Below are 21,308 nucleotides of genomic sequence, written 5' to 3'. Positions count from 1 at the left end.
GTTGCACAGTCCCGGTCTTAGCAGTACTTTTATGATGTATATGAAGCACGGCGTATATGGCTCTCACATATTTGCAGCTGAATACGAAGGCATTACTCAGAATCAGTTGTCACATATAACACGACGTCAACACAGTTATTCCGTAGTTCAAAATGAAATCAAGCTTTTTTTATTAAACAAGGAGTTCGTACAGGCTTCAGAGACAAAGTTTAGCCTATTGAAAGACATTTTTGAGTGTTCAGAGTGGAGTACCATTTGCTGCCAAAGAAGACATAAAATCAGACGTGAATGTCATGGCACGGTGTACTAACGACCAAGACACGTGTACCAAAGTACAACAAAACAGCCTTTATTTGCACTCTGAAATGATGAACTGGTTTTGACATGCTTCAATACGGCATTATATACAATATAATATGCAAGGCTAGGCGCATTTTAATGAATAAATTGATTAGATGGTCTTAAAGTGGCATTTTCATATCACAATATTCTATGTGTGTTCAGACAGAATACTGGAGAAACAATTATACAGGCGTGAAAGCAATGAGCACAATTACAGTGGCTTATCAGTGTCACCACAATTAAACCGTACACAGTAGTTGATGTAGAGAGAGAGGGAAATAAACGTTTATTTAGAAAGTGTTCTGGGCGAGGGCCGGTATCACCCTAAGGTGGGAGGATTCCATAGTTCAGGAACCCTCTGGCTTCGACTGCCTTCTTGGCTCTGGCGACTAGTTGTCGCTGGTCTTCCAGGTCCTCGAGGACGAGCTTGGCCTCCCACGTTTCAGCTGTAAAATGATAGCCGCATCACACAATCAATAATATGTCACCCTCAAAAAATGAGATTTCAAATAACATAAAATGGACACACAAAAACGATCGTGAAGTAGTAACCAGTTATAAATAGCAGGGGTGCAACAGCCACAGGATCTGGAGCAACATTTTAGAGCAACATATCTTGCTTTTCGTGCACGAAAATGCAAATTCGAAGCAGGTTTCAGAAAAATAAACGTGGCATTTTCTTGCTTGAAATGGCAATTTGCAGTAGTATAATATAAGAGACTGACTTTCAGGAAAAAAAAAGATATATGTAGAAATTATTTAACATCGCCTAATTCATTCAAAATACATGTTAGCACCGCTTTTTTATAAAAGCAGTCTATGCAGCTGTCCCACAGCGCAAACAATGTTAAACCTCACAATACCATTGGCCAAGTTTGTCGAACTGTTTGACAGGCAACCCATAAATTTGGAAGATTCATAAAGCAGGAGCTTATGGGAGCGGCAAAAAGAAAAAAATAGAGTGGCAAAAAAACTGTTTCTTAAGGCCACAGAAACCTCACACATCACTCTGAAAGACTGCCGGTAATTTCTGGATGCCAGAATTCATACCAGTGCTCGTTAATATATGGTCTCTTGATGCATAACTCAGTAATAAAAAAATATTTTCTCACAGTTTCCCTGTGACAGCGAAAACTAGTAGCCATTTCTATATCATAGGCCGCTTTTTCGCAGAGCAAACGTGTACTATGGCAAAAGTGCCTTAAAAAGCGTTATGAACATATTTTAACAAGGCCCGAAAATTCTTTCAAAACTGCTCTACTTTTTTTGTCGTTGGTTTAGAGTATAGTGAACTATATGTTGAGGTTAAGGCTTGCGCATCTGTATTGAGTTGAATGAGGACGCAAAAACTACCGCTGATTGCTACCTTTTATAATTCTTGCTAAATTGAATAGTACTGAAAAAATATTGAAGTGTGTCGTGTATTATAGTCGCTTTGTACAAGAGCAAGATATTGTATGAAATTGACATAACTGGTGCAGCTGTTGCCCCCCTGAGCACGTAAATATCAATAAAAAAATAGCATGTACTATTGGGCTACGGACAGTATACATTGACTGTGAATAGAAACCAATGCCACAGCTGCACATGTTAACAATTATATCACATGCAGCTGGCTTAGGATTGTGAAAAGAGCAGGGTTTAAACGTGCCTGAGAAGAGGCACTTTGAATATATTTTGTGGTAATTAGAAGGCTTAATAAACAGACAACTTTCTGCTGCATTCATGACATACTATTAGTGAAGCAATTTTTTAGGTTTCAGCCAAGTAGGTTGTCCCCACTTCATCAAACAATTCTGTTAACATGAGGGTATACGCTTTTCTACACGCACTGCCTTATGGCAAACTGATGCTAGTTTTGGAACAATAAATTAGCCAGTCATATAGCTTGAGATGAAAGCTTTCGCATCAGAGGAATGTTCAACAAATACGCAAGATGTTTAGTGCACCCTTCCAGTAGCGTCCACCATTGCTGCGACCCTCTGAGTGAGGACGTGAGCCCGAAACAACTGCTTCCAAGATGTGATGAAGAGTGCGCTGCATTATCAGCATCCGGTCCATCGAAAACGACGTAGTGTGGTTCACTTTCAACATTCTGCATGTAAGACATTGATAGCATTAAACGGGATAAAAATATAGGAAACAATCTAAACCTCATTCTGGTGTATCCTATATTTGAAATCTCTAGTTTCCCACTTCAGCTTTACCACTGTTCACTGTCACGTTTACAAGCATCTGTGCATTTTAGTGTACGAATGTAAGTGCCATCTCCGACTTTACGCCATGGTTCATCGGTAACCTTAACAAACGTACGTAGTGGCGAAAAATGCTTCTCTCATCCTAACGTGCACCTAGGAAAAAGTTTAAGATATACTGAGATGTTCAAGTTTCAGTCTTTATACTAAGACCTGTCACTTAGATACAACATTTTAACCAACACGCCACTACAATTGGCGACACAAAAATTATAAATCAATTCTGACAGAATAGCAAAATTATTTATCGTTTACTTTGAAGAATCCTTTTGTAGACATATACACGTCGGAGATGTTAAATCAATTAAATAAAACAAAAGTAAAACATCGAGCAAGCCCCCATGTGAGTTGGTAAACAGCTCTTATACAATGACAATTGCTGCTGGAAACACTTCAGAGTGTATTTGTGGAACCTCACCTGTAAGCTGAAGTTCAAGTAACATAAATTTGGTATACTGGATAATTACATAATCTGTCGTTCGCAGGTTGCCTATATCTAATAGAAACGATTACTTCTCTTACGAGACCACGAGGGAGGCTCACGTTTCTGAAAAATCTATGACATGTGAATTTTATTCTGCTTCGAATGCATGCGTAAGCAGCTCTCTGGCAGTTAATTTTTTGAATTCCTGGAAATAGCCATGCAACCGACAGTGTGTCACAGAGAAGTTAAACAGATGTTGTTCAATAAGCTCTAAATTGCTCGACTATAAATATCTAATAATTAAAAAAAATACCGAAGGGAGTGCCGAAGAGGCTAATAACAGGAGGATATGTGTAGAGGGCTTATAAGTTAGATCAGTTGGTTTACATTTATAATGACGAAAAATGCACATGCAAGACGCTTAAACAGACAAGCTTACCTTTCCAGCAATAGGACCAAATCCAAAAGCATTCTCCGTGTAGCTCCAAGCGTACACTTCGTTGAATGCTTGATCGGAAGAAGTCAGCATGCGGCATGCCCAAACTTCAACGAAACCCGTTTACAAAGGAGACGCACTGCGCCGCACCGAAGTCATTGTTCCGTACTTGCCGATGCGCAGAGCACCAGTGCAGCCGGCGTGGCAGCGCATCGAATCCAAGTGGAGCAGGCGCACACGAGCGTACCGCTTTTGCTGTACTACAGACAAGCTAGGCCGGTGCATAGCTACTGCGGAATGGCGCGCATGTAAACGATGATGTAAAGCCGCTCCCAAGTGTGCGTGTGTTGCTACGCTTCAGTGCGCGCCCGCACACTGGCGCTGCACTCGCGTGTTCACCCTAACAGTACTCACTGCTGTACTATATATTTGGTTCGTGCCAACTACATAATTGTGGAAGCCACAGAAGTACACGTTCTGCACAAAGCAAGTGAACCGTAAAACAATCCGCCATCGTCAGCCTGCAGCAAACACGCACACGACATGTCACCACCAGATTCGAAGGCTGCCTGTTGACGATGGTGATGCGCAGTTGCCCTAAAACCTTTATGCCCGAAAGTAGAACTGAAATTTATTGTATCACCGTTTTATGACATAATTTATAAGCTATGACAAACAACTAATACAAAGTGTAACTTTTTGTGCTTGACAACATGCTTATTTGCTAGCAGAACTTTACAGCCCCGTTTTTTTTAGCTGCAGTAGACGTGTGCAGGTGGCAAATGCGTAGCCTTCGAAATCATCGACATTTGTTTCCCGAGTGAGGTGTTGTTGCAGCGTTGTGTCGACAATATAGATTCAAAGTTTATTACGTGTATATCACGTATATATATATATATATATGTATATATATATATGACGTATAAAGCGATGGTTGGTACAAGTAGATGAGGAAGAAGTACAGAATGGAATAAACATGGGGTATGAGCCAGGCCACGTCTCCCAGTCATCGTAGCGTCACACAAGTCGACAGGATGAAGACCACCCAGCCACTTCATCAGTGTCTCATCATCGACGCAGTTCTACACAAGACGCCCTGACCATACATCGACTACGGAATCATCTCCTAGCCGCACACAGAGACCAGCACCATGACAGAGTCATCGACCGACTTTCCCATCCCCAAGTACACCGGAGCAGCGGACGATGGACCTGTACAGGACTGGTTTGACCTGTTCGAGTTCCACGCTACCGCTGCATCTTGGTCGGAACGGGAGATGGTTACGAACTTCAGCGACTACGTCACCGGTGAGGCATTTAAATTTTATCTAATTCACATATTCGAGAACGACGAGTCATAGCAAAAAATCAAAGAGCAGATTATTACCCGTTTTAACGAATATGACCAAGACCTACTCATTGCCAACAATCTAGAGACAACAGCACACTATCGTCAATTTCCCAAGCAGTCCTCAACCATTCTAAAGCCCAGCGCGCATCGACAACTGCCTCAAGACGAAGTGGCACATGAGTTTACTTTCAGAAGACCATGCATGTTTTGGGAAACACCTAACCATCAAGCGCGCCTCCCTTCTACACGAAAGTCAGCATTTCGAAAGTCCTCGCTCCAGCATATGACGCGAGGCGTTGCTCACCGACCTGATGCTCTTAATTCTTCTCCTCACATACGCAGTCCACCACGTGGTTTTCCATCACCCGGCTCCTCAAGCGCTACTATCGCTTACCATTTGCCTCATAAGGACGCTGCGACCACGGTAGACGACCTGACGCTGCACGAAAATACCCTGTCAAGCCATGCTCCTTCCGGACGGGTTCATTCATCACCGTGCGGTGCATTCACTCCAGACAGTCGAAACAAAGCAGAAGGCTCAGACAAATCGAACATCGTACGCTGCCAAGCTCAAAAGCCCTTCGTAGTGAACAGTGCAGAAGAAGCCTCCAAAGACTTTTCTGTCGATCCTAGTGCACCACCTTCATTTTCTTTTGAGAATTACGACAGCCCAACGACTACCAACTATTTATTGGTCACACCAACTATCAAAGAAAAGCAGGCTCGTGTTACTAAAGCAGTACCACCCCGACAGATTCCGCAACATCAGCAGTGCCATCAAGAACTCAAAGAACTTCGCAAAGTACGGCAGTTACGTCAAGCACTACGACGAACTAAAACAAGATCACAAGCATATTTGTGGCTTAAGGATGGTCGCCAGGAACGGCACCAACTAAAGGAAAGACCAAGTCAACATCTGAGCTGTATTCATAGAAGAAAACGGCAAGGAAGTCTTCTGTACCTGATATCAAGGCATCATGTACAATACTACCGACGGAGATGCCCCCACACAAAACCACGAAACAGACTGAACGCTACCATTTGCAAAATGCAGGAACACAGTCATCGTACCATCAACTTCGGTTCTGGCAAACGCCAGCTGGAAGCAATGCTTCTGTCTCAGCCACGGCACAAAATACAGCACCCACGACAGAAAATTCGGTGCATACGACGTCTGACCTTCAAAGGCGACAACGACGTCCAACCTCGTTCGTTCTTCGCAGGTGCTGAAGCCGTGTCATGGTCAGTGCATTTGTGCAAGACGTGGTTATCTTTTCCAGAACGCCACAGCCAGCCTCGTCCACCCGAACGCCTGTGTTAACCGGACTACTGCACTCTCTCCTGAAGTCTTTAAAAGTGTACGGAACTCCCCTGGAGCATAGAACCAATTGTGAATTTTGACATTTGTGGCTTTTTAACCTCTCCTTGTTTACTTTTTCTTGTTCGTAATTCATGCATTTTTTGGGGGGAGGGGGAACGTGTGACGTATAAAGCGATGGTTGGTAGAAGTAGATGAGGAAGAAGTACAGAATGGAATAAACATGGGGTATGAGCCAGGCCACGTCTCCCAGTCATCGTAGCGTCAGATATATATATATATATATATATATATATATATATATATATAAAGTTGGTGAAGGATGGGAGAGGGTGTTATTCTACGCATTGCCACCCCTTCTTTTGTTTATTTGATGAGCTTTTTTTACAATAGGTCATATCAAGAGCCGAAACTATCTCAAATAAGGCTGTATTGGAACATAGATACTATAACTTTTTTTCAGAACGATAATGATAGGATACAAATTATAATAATGTTTTTATTACTACTTTAGAGAAAAGTAGAGGGTATGTGTGAGCCAATAGAGCTTATTTGTGCTACTTTCGGTTCAGAATTTGGCCCATTTCAAAATAAAGCTCCTTTTTAGGATCCGTACCTATGCAACTACAGGTGAAAATGTACATATTGACGCATTCTTTCCTCCTCCTATCCCTCCCCCCCCCCCCCCACCATTCATATAGAAATCCTAGCAACGAACCTTATATGCTATGAGCTTTTTTTAAGTAACATTCTGTGAATGAGCAATCGCTGATAAGAACCTGGCAAAGTCACTCCTTTTTTTACCAACTAAGTAGCAGTGAAGCTTGCTTTTATTTCATATCTGTGTGTTGTAACCCAACCGTAAGGGCTGTCAATTACAGTGCCACAATTAGCCAACTGCTCTTCCTCCTTCTTGTGGCACAGGTAAAGTGCACTACTGCTGTCTCTCATTGTTCATGCGTACACTGTGCGACCCGCAATCGTTAGTCTCAAGAAAAAAAGAACAGTAAGTGCTAGCTTAATGAAGTGTCCCATTGAACAAGTGCACTTGTGCTTAGCTGGTGTGTGCCTCACTTGTGCTGCAGTGTGCCAGGCGTGTACAGCAGCTACAGCAGAGTGAGCTCAATAAGTTCACTGTAAGCAGGCCTAGTTCCATGGTAATACCTTCGCTACACACTGTTACTTTCAGCTGATCCATCATCGTAGGTATAAATATAACTCATTAAATCAGCGACTTGTTGATTGATGCGGTGTACTTCAGTGTGAAGAAATACGTGCATCTCATTGTCCCATTGTAGATAAATCACGTGCTCTGATTATAAAAGCTTGATGACACTTCAAATAAGAAATTGCGCATGATGTGCTGTCAAAAGCAGTGTGTAATCGTTTCATATATGTTTAAGCGCAACGTAATTCCTTTTACTGTTGTTTCAGTGTGAATTGGTGATGAATAGACACGAGCGGCAGCAAAACATTCTTTCTGTAAGTATAACACAAAGTCAACCCATGAATTAAGTCATTGAACATGTGAGAAATTTTGGGAATAATGCATACTGTGGTATACAGCATGGTACATGTAGGTGAATGAAACGTGAAATAAAAAGAAACGCCGAAACGTCGATCTTTTCTCCGCAAAGTTGCAATGTGGTTTGATTGCATCTATTGGCAAATGATATTATTGGTGCTGTATTATATATATATATATATATATATATATATATATGATAGGTGTAACAGTCAAGAAAACACCCCAAGGAGTTTTTTGTGATAATGCACCTCTACTGCGCAAAAAGGAGTGCTCTAAGAGTGGGTTGACGTGGAATTACACCCTTTGTGATAATCTTGGCAAAAAATGAGTCTGCGATGTGGACGGTTTACCGAAAATACACCGTTAGAGACGTAAATGGTTTGCAGGGTATTGTTCATTGCCAAGACAAATTGATGAAAACGAAAATTCGCTGTTAATTACGTCGACTATAGAAAGCTAACTGCGTAAATTAAAGGTCGTAGCCGTTCACGCACAGCGGAGTTGAGTCTGCCTTCGATTTGAATGAGAAATTAAAACACTCAAAGAAAATGGCTTGCTTATTAAAACTTGCATGTACCGTACTAGCTTGCGAACAGCTCAGTACTAGCCGGTTGTTCTGCGAAGTGGCGGAGAGATCCAAGTAGGATAAAAAAAATTGGGGAGACAGCAGCGTCAAAATTTGTGCTTTTATGCATCAAAATGCTCTAAGCATCGGCAGCCGTACTCTGTGTAGTACATGTCCAATCGTACATACTCGAACCTTCGAATGGTGAAAGCGAAGGCTGGATGTACAGTACAGTGTTGGAAATAGCTGAGACGGTTGAGATATCGATTGCCTTTTTCTTGAAAAATTCGGTACCTTTCCATGCAAATGTGGGTGTAATTTGCATTAGGTAGAGCTGACGAAGGACGCAGATGCAGTAGAACACACAGCCTGACCATACAAATGGCCACTTAAATAGGCGTTCTCTAAAAGCTCCATTGGTACCCGAATAAAATACGGCGAAAAATCAACAATGCTGCTACTCTCAGAAGCAACGCGTTCCAGGGGAAAAGTAATTGCAAGCACGCAGTCTTATGCTGAATTCAATTCTCATAGCCACTTCGTCACAGTATGAATATTTTTTTCTCCAGCTCCCACAATTTATTTAAGAAACGAAATAACAAAGAAAGAATCTGGGTAACGAACATCCTAAGTATAGGAACAAAGCGATCGAAGAGCGCATTGGACTCTAGAAACCTCAACAGTATACAGAGGCTAGCGAGTATATTTTTACGCATTCCTGAATAATGCAAAATAAGAACTAAACGCGAAGAACGGAAGGTGCAAAAGGTATCGAACAAAACGCAACGAGTCAATATTCTCTCGTCGGACCACTTTACGTCTACCTGGCTAGGTAAGTGTCGTAAAGGGTTCTCAAGCGTCGCCTTACATTGTATCCTGCCAATTCAGTGCAGTGCAGTGGAAGTGGTCACATCGGCGTGTGCATAGAAAGGTACCAGATTTTTCAAGTAAAGGCAATCGATATCTCAACCGTATCAGCTATTACCAACACTGTACAGTATAGCAAGCCTTCGGTTTCGCCAACTGAAGGTTGGATTGTGTACAATTGGGTATGTACTACACAGGGTACTGCTGCCAATGCTTCGAGCGCTCTGATGTATATTTGATACAATGCGATTTACTAGTTTTCGCACTCAGCGCATCGGTTTCAACTGACATCCGTTCAGAGGTAGACGGAGATTTGCGAGAAAGGACATGCCCCGTTCTTTACACCCACTGAGAAATGGCTGGGCGCGAACAGAAGCTTTGACACTGAGAGCGAAGTCAATGCAGCGAGGCCGCGTTTCTGGTTCTTGGTGTTCTTTGCTAGATGTTTCCCTTCTCCTCCCCTTTACGTACTCTCTCACTCGCGCCCTATTTACTGCCGCCTCATAAAGGGTCCCTCAACAGCCCTGTCGAAATACAACAAGCGAGTGCGTTGTTCTCTCATGCTCTCTCGCTTCTTTTTTGCTCACTTCGTGATGCGGACCGTGATGTCCACGATAGTGTACGTACTATCGACCCGTCAATATAGGCAAAATATCGGATGAGAATAGTCTCGTGCTCTGCTCTGCCGTGCAGCCTATCATCCGTTCTTTCTCGTCTCACATGACTGTCGTGCACGATAATCTAATTTCATTTCAATTTTTGTGTATATGACTGCCCAAGCGGCGATAACAGCACGTAACCGAGAAGCACGAGATCTTGATAGGCTCGAGTACTGAGTGTAATTATTTGTTAACGTGCATTTAAGAAAGGACTGGTGGCGAAAATGCATCACCTGGGAGAAGGGTAGCGAAGGCGAGGGAAAACCACGTCCGCGTATTTGAACGTGAGGCGCGCATTAAACGACTGTAGTAATACGCAATCGAACGTTCTATATACAGCTTATCATTGGTAAACTAAAACGTGTTGTTTTTTTTTCACTTGTTTCTTCTTTGGTCCAAGATGCATGCAAAGCGAAGCACACCCGAATGTCACAGAACGAGCGCTAAAAAAAAAGAGCGCGCCGCCAAATCCTTGCGACAACGGGCGGTAGAGACGCCGCGAGGTAAAAAGAAAAAAAAAGCAAACATCCAAGGCTCCCGGGCGCGCGCTCCCCCGCAGAAGCACGGCTTCGCAGACGAACCTCCTCACCCCACAGCGGCGGCCGGGCAAGCGCTAGAAATTTCCAGAACGAAGGAGGCGTGGCTACGCCGAGCTGAGTCACCCGACGCGGAGGGCTGACAAACCGTCTCGCCTCTCTCCAGCCTTCGCTGCGTATCGCGCCGACGAAAGGACGAGAAATTTCTGGAAGGTGGCGCGGAAGGTATTTAATCGAGCGGCCGAGACGAGAAAGCAGGAGAAGACGGAAAGTTAGCGCCGGAGCGCGTAGGAATTCCGCCGTGGAGTCGGCGAAGGTTCTGCCCGTAGTGACAGAACAGGAGGAGACGGAAGTGAGCGCCAGAGCGCGTAGGAGTTCCGCCGTGTAGTCGGCGAAGTTTTTGGTCCGTAGGGACGGCTCGAGCTACAGGCAAGAGCGTGGGTTTACCGCTATCGAGCGAAGACGCGGGCAACAGCTGCGTGTGTGAAGCCGACGGATTTCCGGCGAAGAAGTTTGAAGCTTGGAGAGTGGCCTATTGAAGACGGGAGTTTTCCTGGAAGAGAAACTCCGGCGAGGTTTCCTGGAAGAGAAACTTCAGAGGGCTGCGGAACGACAACAACGCTGGACTTTGAGTGAGTGATTCTCGGAAGAGTATCATCTAGACTCTGGTTCCAAGAACTTTGGACTGAATAGGTTTTCTATCTCTTTAGTCTTTAAGTGTCTTGGTTGTTCAATGCATGCGACTGCATTGTAGTGCGTATTGTTGTCCGTGTCCGTTGTATTAAGTGTGGCTGATTGTGTTGTGTAGCACGTTGATTGATTGGTTTGATTGGTGACATATTGTATGCAACTATTGTGGAGTGTGCATTTTTGCGTATTGTTTTCGATCTGCCATTATTGAGAATATAATTTGTTTGTTTATCAACTCTCGGCTCTGACTTGTTCTTTGGGCCACGACCGGCGTCCGCTGGCGCACCAAAAAGGACCACTTCAAAATTGCCCACGCTTTCGTGGTGCGGTTCGGGGGGCCGATACTTCGGCTCTTGGAATTAGCCCGGCGATTGCCTCCCTATTTAACGGGACAGGTGGGACAATTAATCTGGCGTCCGCGAAACAGGACCTTTTGGTGCACAGTGTGTCCAAAGTAGTGAGAAAGAGCCTAGAGTTGTTGATAGTGCTATCGGAACTATTTTGTGTGTTGTTCAGTGTTCTCGTTCACGAGTGTAGAGGAGTGTTCCGATAGACTGATTTAGGCAGATACTTTTTGCACGTGGCAAGGTTTTATTTGAGAGTTGCGAGACACCATGGATCTCGAAAAGTTAGTTGCTCTGGGTGAGAAGATGGGTCTTTCTGGCGCCGAACTACGGAAGTGGGTCACCCAGAGGGAAAAAGAAGAAAAAGCAGCCGAGCTGGAAAAAGAGAGGTTGGCGGTCGAAAGAGCCAAAGCGGAAAAAGAAGCTGAGGTGGAGAGAGAGAGGTTGGCGGCAGAGAGGGTCAAGGAAGAAAAGGCAGCTGAGTTGGAGAGAGAAAGGCTGGCCGCTGAAAGGGCGAGAGAAGAAAGAGAGGCAAAAGAGCGACAGCTGAAGGAAGAAAGAGAGCAGCAATTGAAGTTGGAGTTGGAGAGAGAGAAGTTGGCAGCCGAAAGGGCGAGAGAAGAAAGAGAAGCGGAGATGGCTGAAAGGGAACGGCAACGGCAGCACGAGATGGAACTCGAGCGGCTCCGTTTGCAACAGCGAAGCGAAACACCCGTCCAAGCTAGAGTTGAAAGCAGCGAACGGGAAGATCACGGCTTCCGCTTGAACCCAAGCAAGCTGCTCGTAGCGTTTGATGAAAGGAAGGACGACCTTGACGCGTACCTTCACCGATTTGGGACGATTGCGAAGAGCCAGAATTGGCCGGAACATCAATGGGCAACTGCTTTGAGTACTTGCTTGAGTGGTGAAGCGCTCAGTGTGTACGGTAGGCTGACGCCGACCGATGCAGCCAACTATGCAAAGGTGAAAGCTGCTTTGTTGAAGTGATTTAGATTCACTGTGGAAGGTTTCCGGGACAGATTTAGGACAGGAAAGCCAGCTGATGGTGAGACGGCTACGCAGTATGCCGCCCGACTTTGCCATTATTTCGACAGATGGATTGAACTTTTAGGGACAGCACAGGGGTACGATGAGCTTAGAGAGCTCCTAATTAGAGAACAATTTCTTACTAGTTGCCACCCAAGCCTGTCACTGTACTTAAAAGAGAGGAAGGCTGACTCACTTGAAGACATGCTTGAATTGGCTGATCAATTCTTGGAAGCGCAAGGTGGAACTAATTTGGCCAAGGTCAAGAAGGAGTGTTCCGATGATTCGAAGAAATTGGCTCCCGAAGAAAAGAAGCGTGCACCAGAGAACACTCCGCGATGTTTTCTGTGTAACCGAGTGGGTCATCGCGCGAAAAACTGTCGAACGATCTTTACGAGCCCTACGGTAGTAAAATGTTTTAAGTGTGGTCAGACTGGGCACAAAGCAGATGCATGTCGAAACGGAGCGAGTCAAACTCACCAGGTATCCTGTGTGCAAGCAGCACCGAAATTCGATAATAATGCCGTCACCGACGGATTCGTAGAATTGAAAAATGGGAAGAAAATTCCTATTGTCGGTGCTGTAATGTCAAAACAGCCAACCGGTGTTACGAAAGGAATGCCAGCGCGGCCTGGAAAAGTTGCGGGCAAAAAAGTTACGGTGTTAAGAGATACCGGCAGCTCCACTGTTATCGTGCGGAGAAATTTGGTACGGGAAAGTGAGTTGACAGGCAGAACGAAACCGGTTTGCTTAATTGACCGTACAGTTCGGATGCTTCCCGAAGCAGAAATCGAGATTGAAACCCCGTACTTCAGCGGGAAGGTTACTGCTTTATGCATGACGACCCCCCTTTACGACCTTGTCATCGGAAACATCGATGGGGCGCGAGGGCCGAATGATCCCGAATGTTTGGGAGAAGACCCGAAGATAGAGCCCTCGCCAACACAGCGGCCGCGAGATACAAGGGAGGAGCATCCCGTGACGGATCTCATTAGAGCACAAGGTGAAGCTGCGGCGCAAGAGACAGCGAAGGAGAAGACGATCGTGTCGAATAAGTTCACGGGCCGAGCAACCGGACTTACGTCGGCCCGACCTCAACCGACCGACAGTGTAAAGGAGACCGAGTTGGCCAGCCGGGCAAAATGTAGAGGCATTATCAAGCGGGTAAATAAACAGACAGGACCCGTCGAATGTAATGACGCGTTAACGGTGTCGGAAGTGACAACGATGGCTGAGACGACGCCACAGATATCGTCGTTGGAAAGGGCTCGCCGAAAAAGAACGTGGAAGCACAAGAAGAGATCGAGCGAGCACCGCAAAAAGGGGCGCAAGCGCTGTTCGAAGTACTCAAGATAGGTGCTGAGGTGGAATCAGAATGTGTTTGGCAGGGCTGAGTGACATATGTTGTGTTAATGTTCTTGTTATCCTGTGTCTCAAGTGGATGTCGAGCGAGTCAGTGTTCTGTGCGATGATGTGATGTAAAGTGTTGTATAATTGTTGTATCTACAGAACTTTGTACGTTTGTATTGTTTGGAATGTGTGATGAAGTGTTGTAGGCATGTACCTGTGGCTATATTTCATGTGTTGTGGAATTGAACTACAATGTAAGATTGTATTGCGTGATCTATTGTGAATGTGAAGTGTTATGAGCGACTGATGGTGTAACAGTCTGTGAGAGTGTGTGGTGACTTTTCGCGCTCGTTTGTGTGGTTTTGAATATTATGAGATAATATTCTTAAAGTGGGGGGCAGTGTCACAGAACGAGCGCTAAAAAAAAGAGCGCGCCGCCAAATCCTTGCGACAACGGGCGGTAGAAACGCCGCGAGGCAAAAAGAAAAAAAAGCAAACATCCAAGGCTCCCGGGCGCGCGCTCTCCCCGCAGAAGCACGGCTTCGCAGACGAACCTCCTCACCCCACAGCGGCGGCCGGGCAAGCGCTAGAAATTTCCAGAACGAAGGAGGCGTGGCTACGCCGAGCTGAGTCACCCGACGCGGAGGGCTGACAAACCGTCTCGCCTCTCTCCAGCCTTCGCTGCGTATCGCGCCGACGAAAGGACGAGAAATTTCTGGAAGGTGGCGCGGAAGGTATTTAATCGAGCGGCCGAGACGAGAAAGCAGGAGAAGACGGAAAGTTAGCGCCGGAGCGCGTAGGAATTCCGCCGTGGAGTCGGCGAAAGTTCTGCCCGTAGTGACAGAACAGGAGGAGACGGAAGTGAGCGCCAGAGCGCGTAGAAGTTCCGCCGTGTAGTCGGCGAAGTTTTTGGTCCGTAGGGACGGCTCGAGCTACAGGCAAGAGCGTGGGTTTACCGCTATCGAGCGAAGACGCGGGCAACAGCTGCGTGTGTGAAGCCGACGGATTTCCGGCGAAGAAGTTTGAAGCTTGGAGAGTGGCCTATTGAAGACGGGAGTTTTCCTGGAAGAGAAACTCCGGCGAGGTTTCCTGGAAGAGAAACTTCAGAGGGCTGCGGAACGACAACAACGCTGGACTTTGAGTGAGTGATTCTCGGAAGAGTATCATCTAGACTCTGGTTCCAAGAACTTTGGACTGAATAGGTTTTCTATCTCTTTAGTCTTTAAGTGTCTTGGTTGTTCAATGCATGCGACTGCATTGTAGTGCGTATTGTTGTCCGTGTTCGTTGTATTAAGTGTGGCTGATTGTGTTGTGTAGCACGTTGATTGATTGGTTTGATTGGTGACATATTGTATGCAACTATTGTGGAGTGTGCATTTTTGCGTATTGTTTTCGATCTGCCATTATTGAGAATATAATTTGTTTGTTTATCAACTCTCGGCTCTGACTTGTTCTTTGGGCCACGACCGGCGTCCGCTGGCGCAACAAAAAGGACCACTTCAAAATTGTCCACGCTTTCGTGGTGCGGTTCGGGGGGCCGATACTTCGGCTCTTGGAATTAGCCCGGCGATTGCCTCCCTATTTAACGGGACAGGTGGGACACCGAACAATGAAAGGACGTTACAAAGTATATGAGCAAAAGACAAGGTGCGCTAACCTGCATTGTATAGCAGTTATGCAGCTAAGACCTCTTGTTTTTAAGCTCGACTGCTGGCCCCGGTGACTTCACATAGATGAGCGTGAACTATAAAAACAAAACGTTTTTTTATATATACGCGCACGGGAAACAATCACGAGAAGTAAATAAGAATGTGGAGGCACACTTCAAAGTGCCATGCACGTTTAGCGCTTTTTTTATGTGATTGGGTTTCATCCGCAAAGACTGTTTGCAGTGCTCGGCGCAGAACTCGTTTTAAAAGCTTCGAGATTGTTGGAGCTCATTCTGTGGAGATTGCAAGCAGGATGCGAATGGTCTAGTTTATTCGAGAGTATATTAAAGTCTACTTAACCTTCCTACCCTTCTCATACTATCTCTCTCTCTGCCTCTACGCATATATCAAGGCCAGCGCACCTCACCCCAAATCAGATTTCTGACGGCCGACGCTCTGACCATCATTGCACAGCGTTTATTGCTTTCAGCCTGACTTTTCGTTTCCCAGGCACTCGTTCGCCCAAATAAAGAGTTTATTCTTGAACACACCGACTTGTGCCTTTGTCAACGTCACGGCCACGCGACAGCAGTCTTGTGTTGTCGGGGCTTGTAATGAAATAGATTAGTCATGTAAATTTGTTGTATTCTGGGTGAATAGACTAATCACTCTGTGCAATACAGCTTTTGTTCTTTCAAAGTTACCCACGTCTACCTGTACTTGTGTGCCTGTGGTTGAGTAACGTCAACTCAAACTCCAATCAACACAACAACAACAACAACAACTCATTGCTTCGGTAAAAGTCGAAGAGTCCTCGCATCCTGACCACTGTACACAACTGCGTTGAAACATATACTGCGCCATTTCTTGGAACACCGACAAGGCAATGCCGAAAACGAATAGGAAAAACCACCACGCTACTGCGCGTGAGCGTGGGTGCCTATGCGCTGAATGATTCGAATCAATGGCTCTCCGTTGTGCGTTCGAAGCGTCTTTTCAAGAGCGGGAAGCCACCCGACACTGGTGGTACCGACGCATCTTCGCCTTTGAAATGCATACAACGCGAGCAGCGCGGACACTTGCAGGCGTTATTGAAGCCAGGGTCCCTCATCGAGGCACTCTAATTGAAGCACGCCCACAGCGATATCGAATGGGGAATACGGCAAACACCGAACGCAAAGGCGGAATGGCGTGGTCCTTTTCATCGCCTTATTCTACACTATTCACGTGCATGGCTACAAACGGCGCAGTTGGACTCGAATGCTGATCACAGAAATGCTAAGCATGCTCCTAAGTCGATGATAAACAAAAAGAAGCAGAAAAAAAGAATACAGAAACACGGTGGCTCCGGGAACACCTACGATGGAAAAGAAAAGTTTGAAATCTTTTCTTCAACAAGTGAAAGAAGGAAGGAAAGAAAGAGTCTGAAAGATGGCGTTCAAACACAAATATATCGGCGGGCCAAAATCAATCTTCGTCCTCTGCCGGGGAGGACGCTGCATTTGAAGGAACTTTTGCTATCGCTATTATTCGCCAAGTTTCTTCGCCATTTTCGAGGGCGTGCAACGAGACGCGTGGAGGAGTCAAAAGAGGATACAGGAACGTGAAGGACTGTGAAAGGCCGTTCTGTTACGCGCGAGCGAGGGAAAGAAACAGGGATGTAGGAGATGGTGCAGAGGGATGCCAGAAATATAGGTGACGGTTGCGACAGCGCAGTGCGCAGCTTGCGCACCGCTTTTTTTTTTTTCGACTGCGCAGTGGCAAACATAATCTCAATGTCGCACACCCTGAACAGACAAATGTTTGCTCGCAGACGTTGAACAAATGTTTGTTCAGCGAGGGTCGAGAGTCTCCGAAAGTTTTTTTTTTCGTTTTTTTTTCGGGTGTATGTTTTTGTGTTCGTAGATTTTAGCCACTCCTCCATCAGCGAACAAGTTCCGGGGCTCGGAATGGAATTCAAGTTTTGAACAGGATGCTGAAAAGAAAGGAAAAGGTCAATTTTTGTGTTCGCAGGTATACAAGCACTTACACGCAACGTACAAGAGCAAGAAACGCTGGCAGCGGTTGTGCTCCTGACAGTGCCATTGACGACAGTAAAAGCAGTTGAACGGGAAGCGTTTACAGCCGCAAAAGGAAGGTGGGAAAGTAGCAGCGAACGAACATCGTCCGGGTTTCCTACGTGGTAACGCTGTTGGTCACAGATGTGGCCCCTAATGTAAAGGCACCTCGAGGCAGATGTTTCTCATGTTCATGTATTTCCTTGTAAGGATTACTGGAGCACCCAGACTGGTGATTTTGTAAAAGAAGAAACGCGACACAAGGAAAGTTGTGTGTTTTAGAATAAAACAGGAAAAAGGAGGCGGCTTAGGCTAATGGGTGGCCTGCTAGCAGGCGCGTGAAGCGGCAGACAGGCTTGGTTCTGGCAGGGGCCGAACGTTCGGATCCGGAGTTCGCACGTTCGGTCTCGGCCAGTGGCATGTTGTTCCAGGCGTGGGTGTCGCCCACTGGGTGCTGAGGCCTATCCTGCAGGACCCCACTAGAGTTGTTTTAATCAATCAATATACTCTACATACCTTGCACAACGTAATCACCATATTCACATAATGTTCATATGATTGACCAACGACATTGAAAGAGGCCATCCTGGTGTTTATCATTGAGGTTATCATGGAGTCTTTGTACTGCACGAAGATGACACAAAAGTGACACCAGATATTTATGAAACGTACATGAAGTACAGATTTCTCACTAATGGCACAAATAGGCATAGTAAATTCCTCCTGAACGTATACCTTATGCGCTTTGACAGCTCTACATTCAAGCAACAGGCGTGTTCGCATCGTGACATACGTCGACTGACCTGGCATGAAGCATGCTTTTGATGCTTCGAGGACGATATACGGCAGGCCTCTTGGGCGGAATGCGTATTTTTCACTCCGTTCTCTGTGTCGTGACAAAATTTAGTTGACGAGTGGTCGGTATACATGGGTGGGTAGTGCACTGAACTCATTTCCGCGGCGCATAACGGCACTAAAGACAACCACTCTACGCACGTTCGTTTTTCCTCGGAATGTGCAGCTTTGCGTGAAAAAAAAAATGAAAATATATTCACACTGTAGTGAATAGTGAATGTAAAGGCGGTTTGACTAATGTAGGGAACATTTGTTTGCAGGGCATGCCGAGATTTCACTCTTTTGTAAAATCGTAGTAGCTTAAATTTGCTTAAGACTACTAGTGGTTGAGTGCACTAGCTGCCATTCACAGACTATTGCCCGTGCAAGAAAAATGTTTCCACAAGCACAAGCAGTTAGTGGGCTCGAATTATAAAATGTGCTCATTTGAGTGTGTCCTTTCAAAGTTTACCTCACTGTACAAACTCACGTGTGTGAACTACGTGCGGGTGACAACGATGACGGTTAAATCTCCCGGAACCCGTAAAATGTGGTGGTGGATACTTGAAGACGAAGATGACGTTCTCTTAGTTCAGCCGGTTTGAAAACGCCGTTTCGCTGCCTGGAGGTGTTCCTGTCTTTTCTCGCATAGCCACGCGACAATATGTTCAACTACCACGTTTTTTTAAACCACCTTAAGAAGGACATGCCGAGTCACTGTGCACGAGCGGGAGTAACCCACGGGAGGTTTCCCGTAAAACGGCCGAACATTGCTGACGCGAGTGAGCACCGCGGAACGGAGTGGCGTCCCGTCCGTGCGTAAGCCATCACGGCGCAGCAGCGCAGGCAGTGATGCGAGCTAAGACCCCCTGCTCGGCCAGGCTCCTCACCCATCATTCTGCACGCAAGCCACGAGATCCCACGTCCGCCGGCCACGTGCAAGGACAGACTCCGGGCAGCGAGCTTCCACCAAATCGCCAGTGCCTCCCTTGCTTCGCTCTCATTTTCTTTACGCTATCCTCTCGGTCGCCCAGGCAAGCCCTGCCCATAGCTCTGTAATCCGCATCCCCTAATCCCATGATCTTCGTAATGACCGCACCGTGGTACACCGCACGCATTTCATGGTGGCCGGGCTCAGAAGGAGTAAGTAAAAGACGACGAAAAAAAGAGATACAAATGAACACGAATGCCTTGTTAGCTTTTTCTGTCTTCTTCTTAGTCCTCAGAAGACGCCAGAGACGCCGCGCAAAACGAGAAAAATCGGGAATAAAGCTTCTGATCCTTCTCGCGTCGCCCGTCCAGAGCCGCAGTATAAGGCGATTTCGTGCAGCCGTTGTATGCCGCGTCAATAGCGGCCCACGCGGACTCAGCGCGAAGTTGAATTCAATTCTGCCCAAACGAGAAAGCTTCTTGACTAGGCTCCCACGTTGGCCTAATATCTCAGCCGGTAAACACTCGCTGAGCTGTCGCTTTCTTTTTTTGTTAACATCCAGAGCTTCTTCTTGTGCCTTTCCCTCCTTGATTCGTTACTTTGTTAGTCTAGGTGCACTTCGCATTAGTGCATTTCACTTTTGGTTTTTATACGTGCCCACTACAATCATTAAGCTCCTGCCAAACACTTTAGTATCTTTTAGTGCATGGTCCCACATTTGCTACGTAGCGGGTTTTGCTTATTAAGGAATATCCATTCCTGGGATTGAAGTACACGCGGCCACAGATGATTACCTCATTCCGAGAAATTGTGTTTCTCGACGCCACCAGTCCCATCGAGCTCCTCTGATTTTTATGTACCAAATGGACCTGGTCACCCGCTTACAAACTTTCTTGTGTGTTTAAGTATGCTTGTCTCAGTGTTTGACATATATTTTCTTTGCTTCCCTCTTTGCTTTCCTATCTTCAATTCCTCTATCTCTTCCCGAAAGAGTAGGCAGGAGTTGTAGCCGTTCAGGAGGCAGTTGCCAGCTAACTCTATTCCTTTTTCTTCTGTTTCCTCGTGTATCAAAGAAATAAACAAATGAATAAACAAATAAATAAATAAATAATTAGATAAACGTACACTCTGTGGAAAAAAGATGAATCGGTGTGCTTTCGTGACTTAAGAACACGTGTAACCTCAAAATATATCGTTATATTTAGGAATATAACTGTAGTATAAAAAGAAAAGACCAGTGTTCTCAAATTGACTGGACTTTATTCTTCCTCTTATTTTTTTCTTTTTCTTCTTGTTCTTAATACCATTATTATTATTATTATTATTATTATTATTATTATTATTATTATTATTATTATTATTATTATTATTATTATTATTATCATTATTATTATTATTATTATTATTAGTAGTAGTAGTAGTAGTAGTAGTAGTAGTAGTAGTAGTAGTAGTAGTAGTAGTAAGCTGTAGCAGTAGCAGTAGGTTCTGCCATTAAGGCGATATGAGCTCAATTTTTTCGCTAAAGGTTTCTCGGTCTTTTCACACTTAATGGGCTCAGGCATAGGTGATCTACATTAGGAACTCGGGCGTGAATAGAATCACTCACAAAATAATGAGCAAATGAGCAATGATATAGTTTGCGTTTATCGCGGGGTTTAGGCCTAGACAACCTGCGGCTTATCGGGCCTATCTGCTACGCATCAGAGCTTTCTTCTGAATTTACATTGAATCATCCTTCCACGTCAGTTTAGTAGAACTAATGTGATTGAGATTTGGTATTGTTTGCGACGACGCCAGCTGTATGTATATCTCTATTCTTCATCTTGAAGAGGGAGCTGGATTACTTATGCACTTGTTATTAGATTTAATGAAAATTCTTCAAGATGAAGAATATAACTTCCTGTTCGACAAGATGAGAAGCGTGTTGTGCTGTAACACATGTGCCCATGCGCAGTTTTGATGACTCATTGTCTCCTATATATGTCTTTTCCTTTTCCAAATAAATTTTCGTTGAATAGAGTTTAGCGCTGTGTCCCTTCTCTGTCCGTATCTAATCCGTTGCGCTGTAAAATATTCCACGATGAACATCTATACCAACTCGCCCAACTCGCGATTCTGCTTACTATCGACGTGATCGCAAGCACAG

General features: G+C 45.3%; 1 long non-coding RNA gene across 1 annotated transcript in view; it reads right to left on the bottom strand.

Moving 5' to 3' along the window:
• LOC142814311 (uncharacterized) overlaps nucleotides 1-21,308 on the bottom strand; it is a 262,754-nt gene that overhangs the window by 130,748 nt on the left and 110,698 nt on the right. The window lies entirely within an intron of this gene.

This window comes from Rhipicephalus microplus, chromosome 4 (assembly GCF_043290135.1).
Source record: "Rhipicephalus microplus isolate Deutch F79 chromosome 4, USDA_Rmic, whole genome shotgun sequence".
NCBI lineage: Eukaryota > Metazoa > Arthropoda > Arachnida > Ixodida > Ixodidae > Rhipicephalus > Rhipicephalus microplus.
The sequence above is the reverse complement of the archived record's forward strand: the minus strand, read 5'-3'. Positions and strand labels throughout refer to the sequence as shown.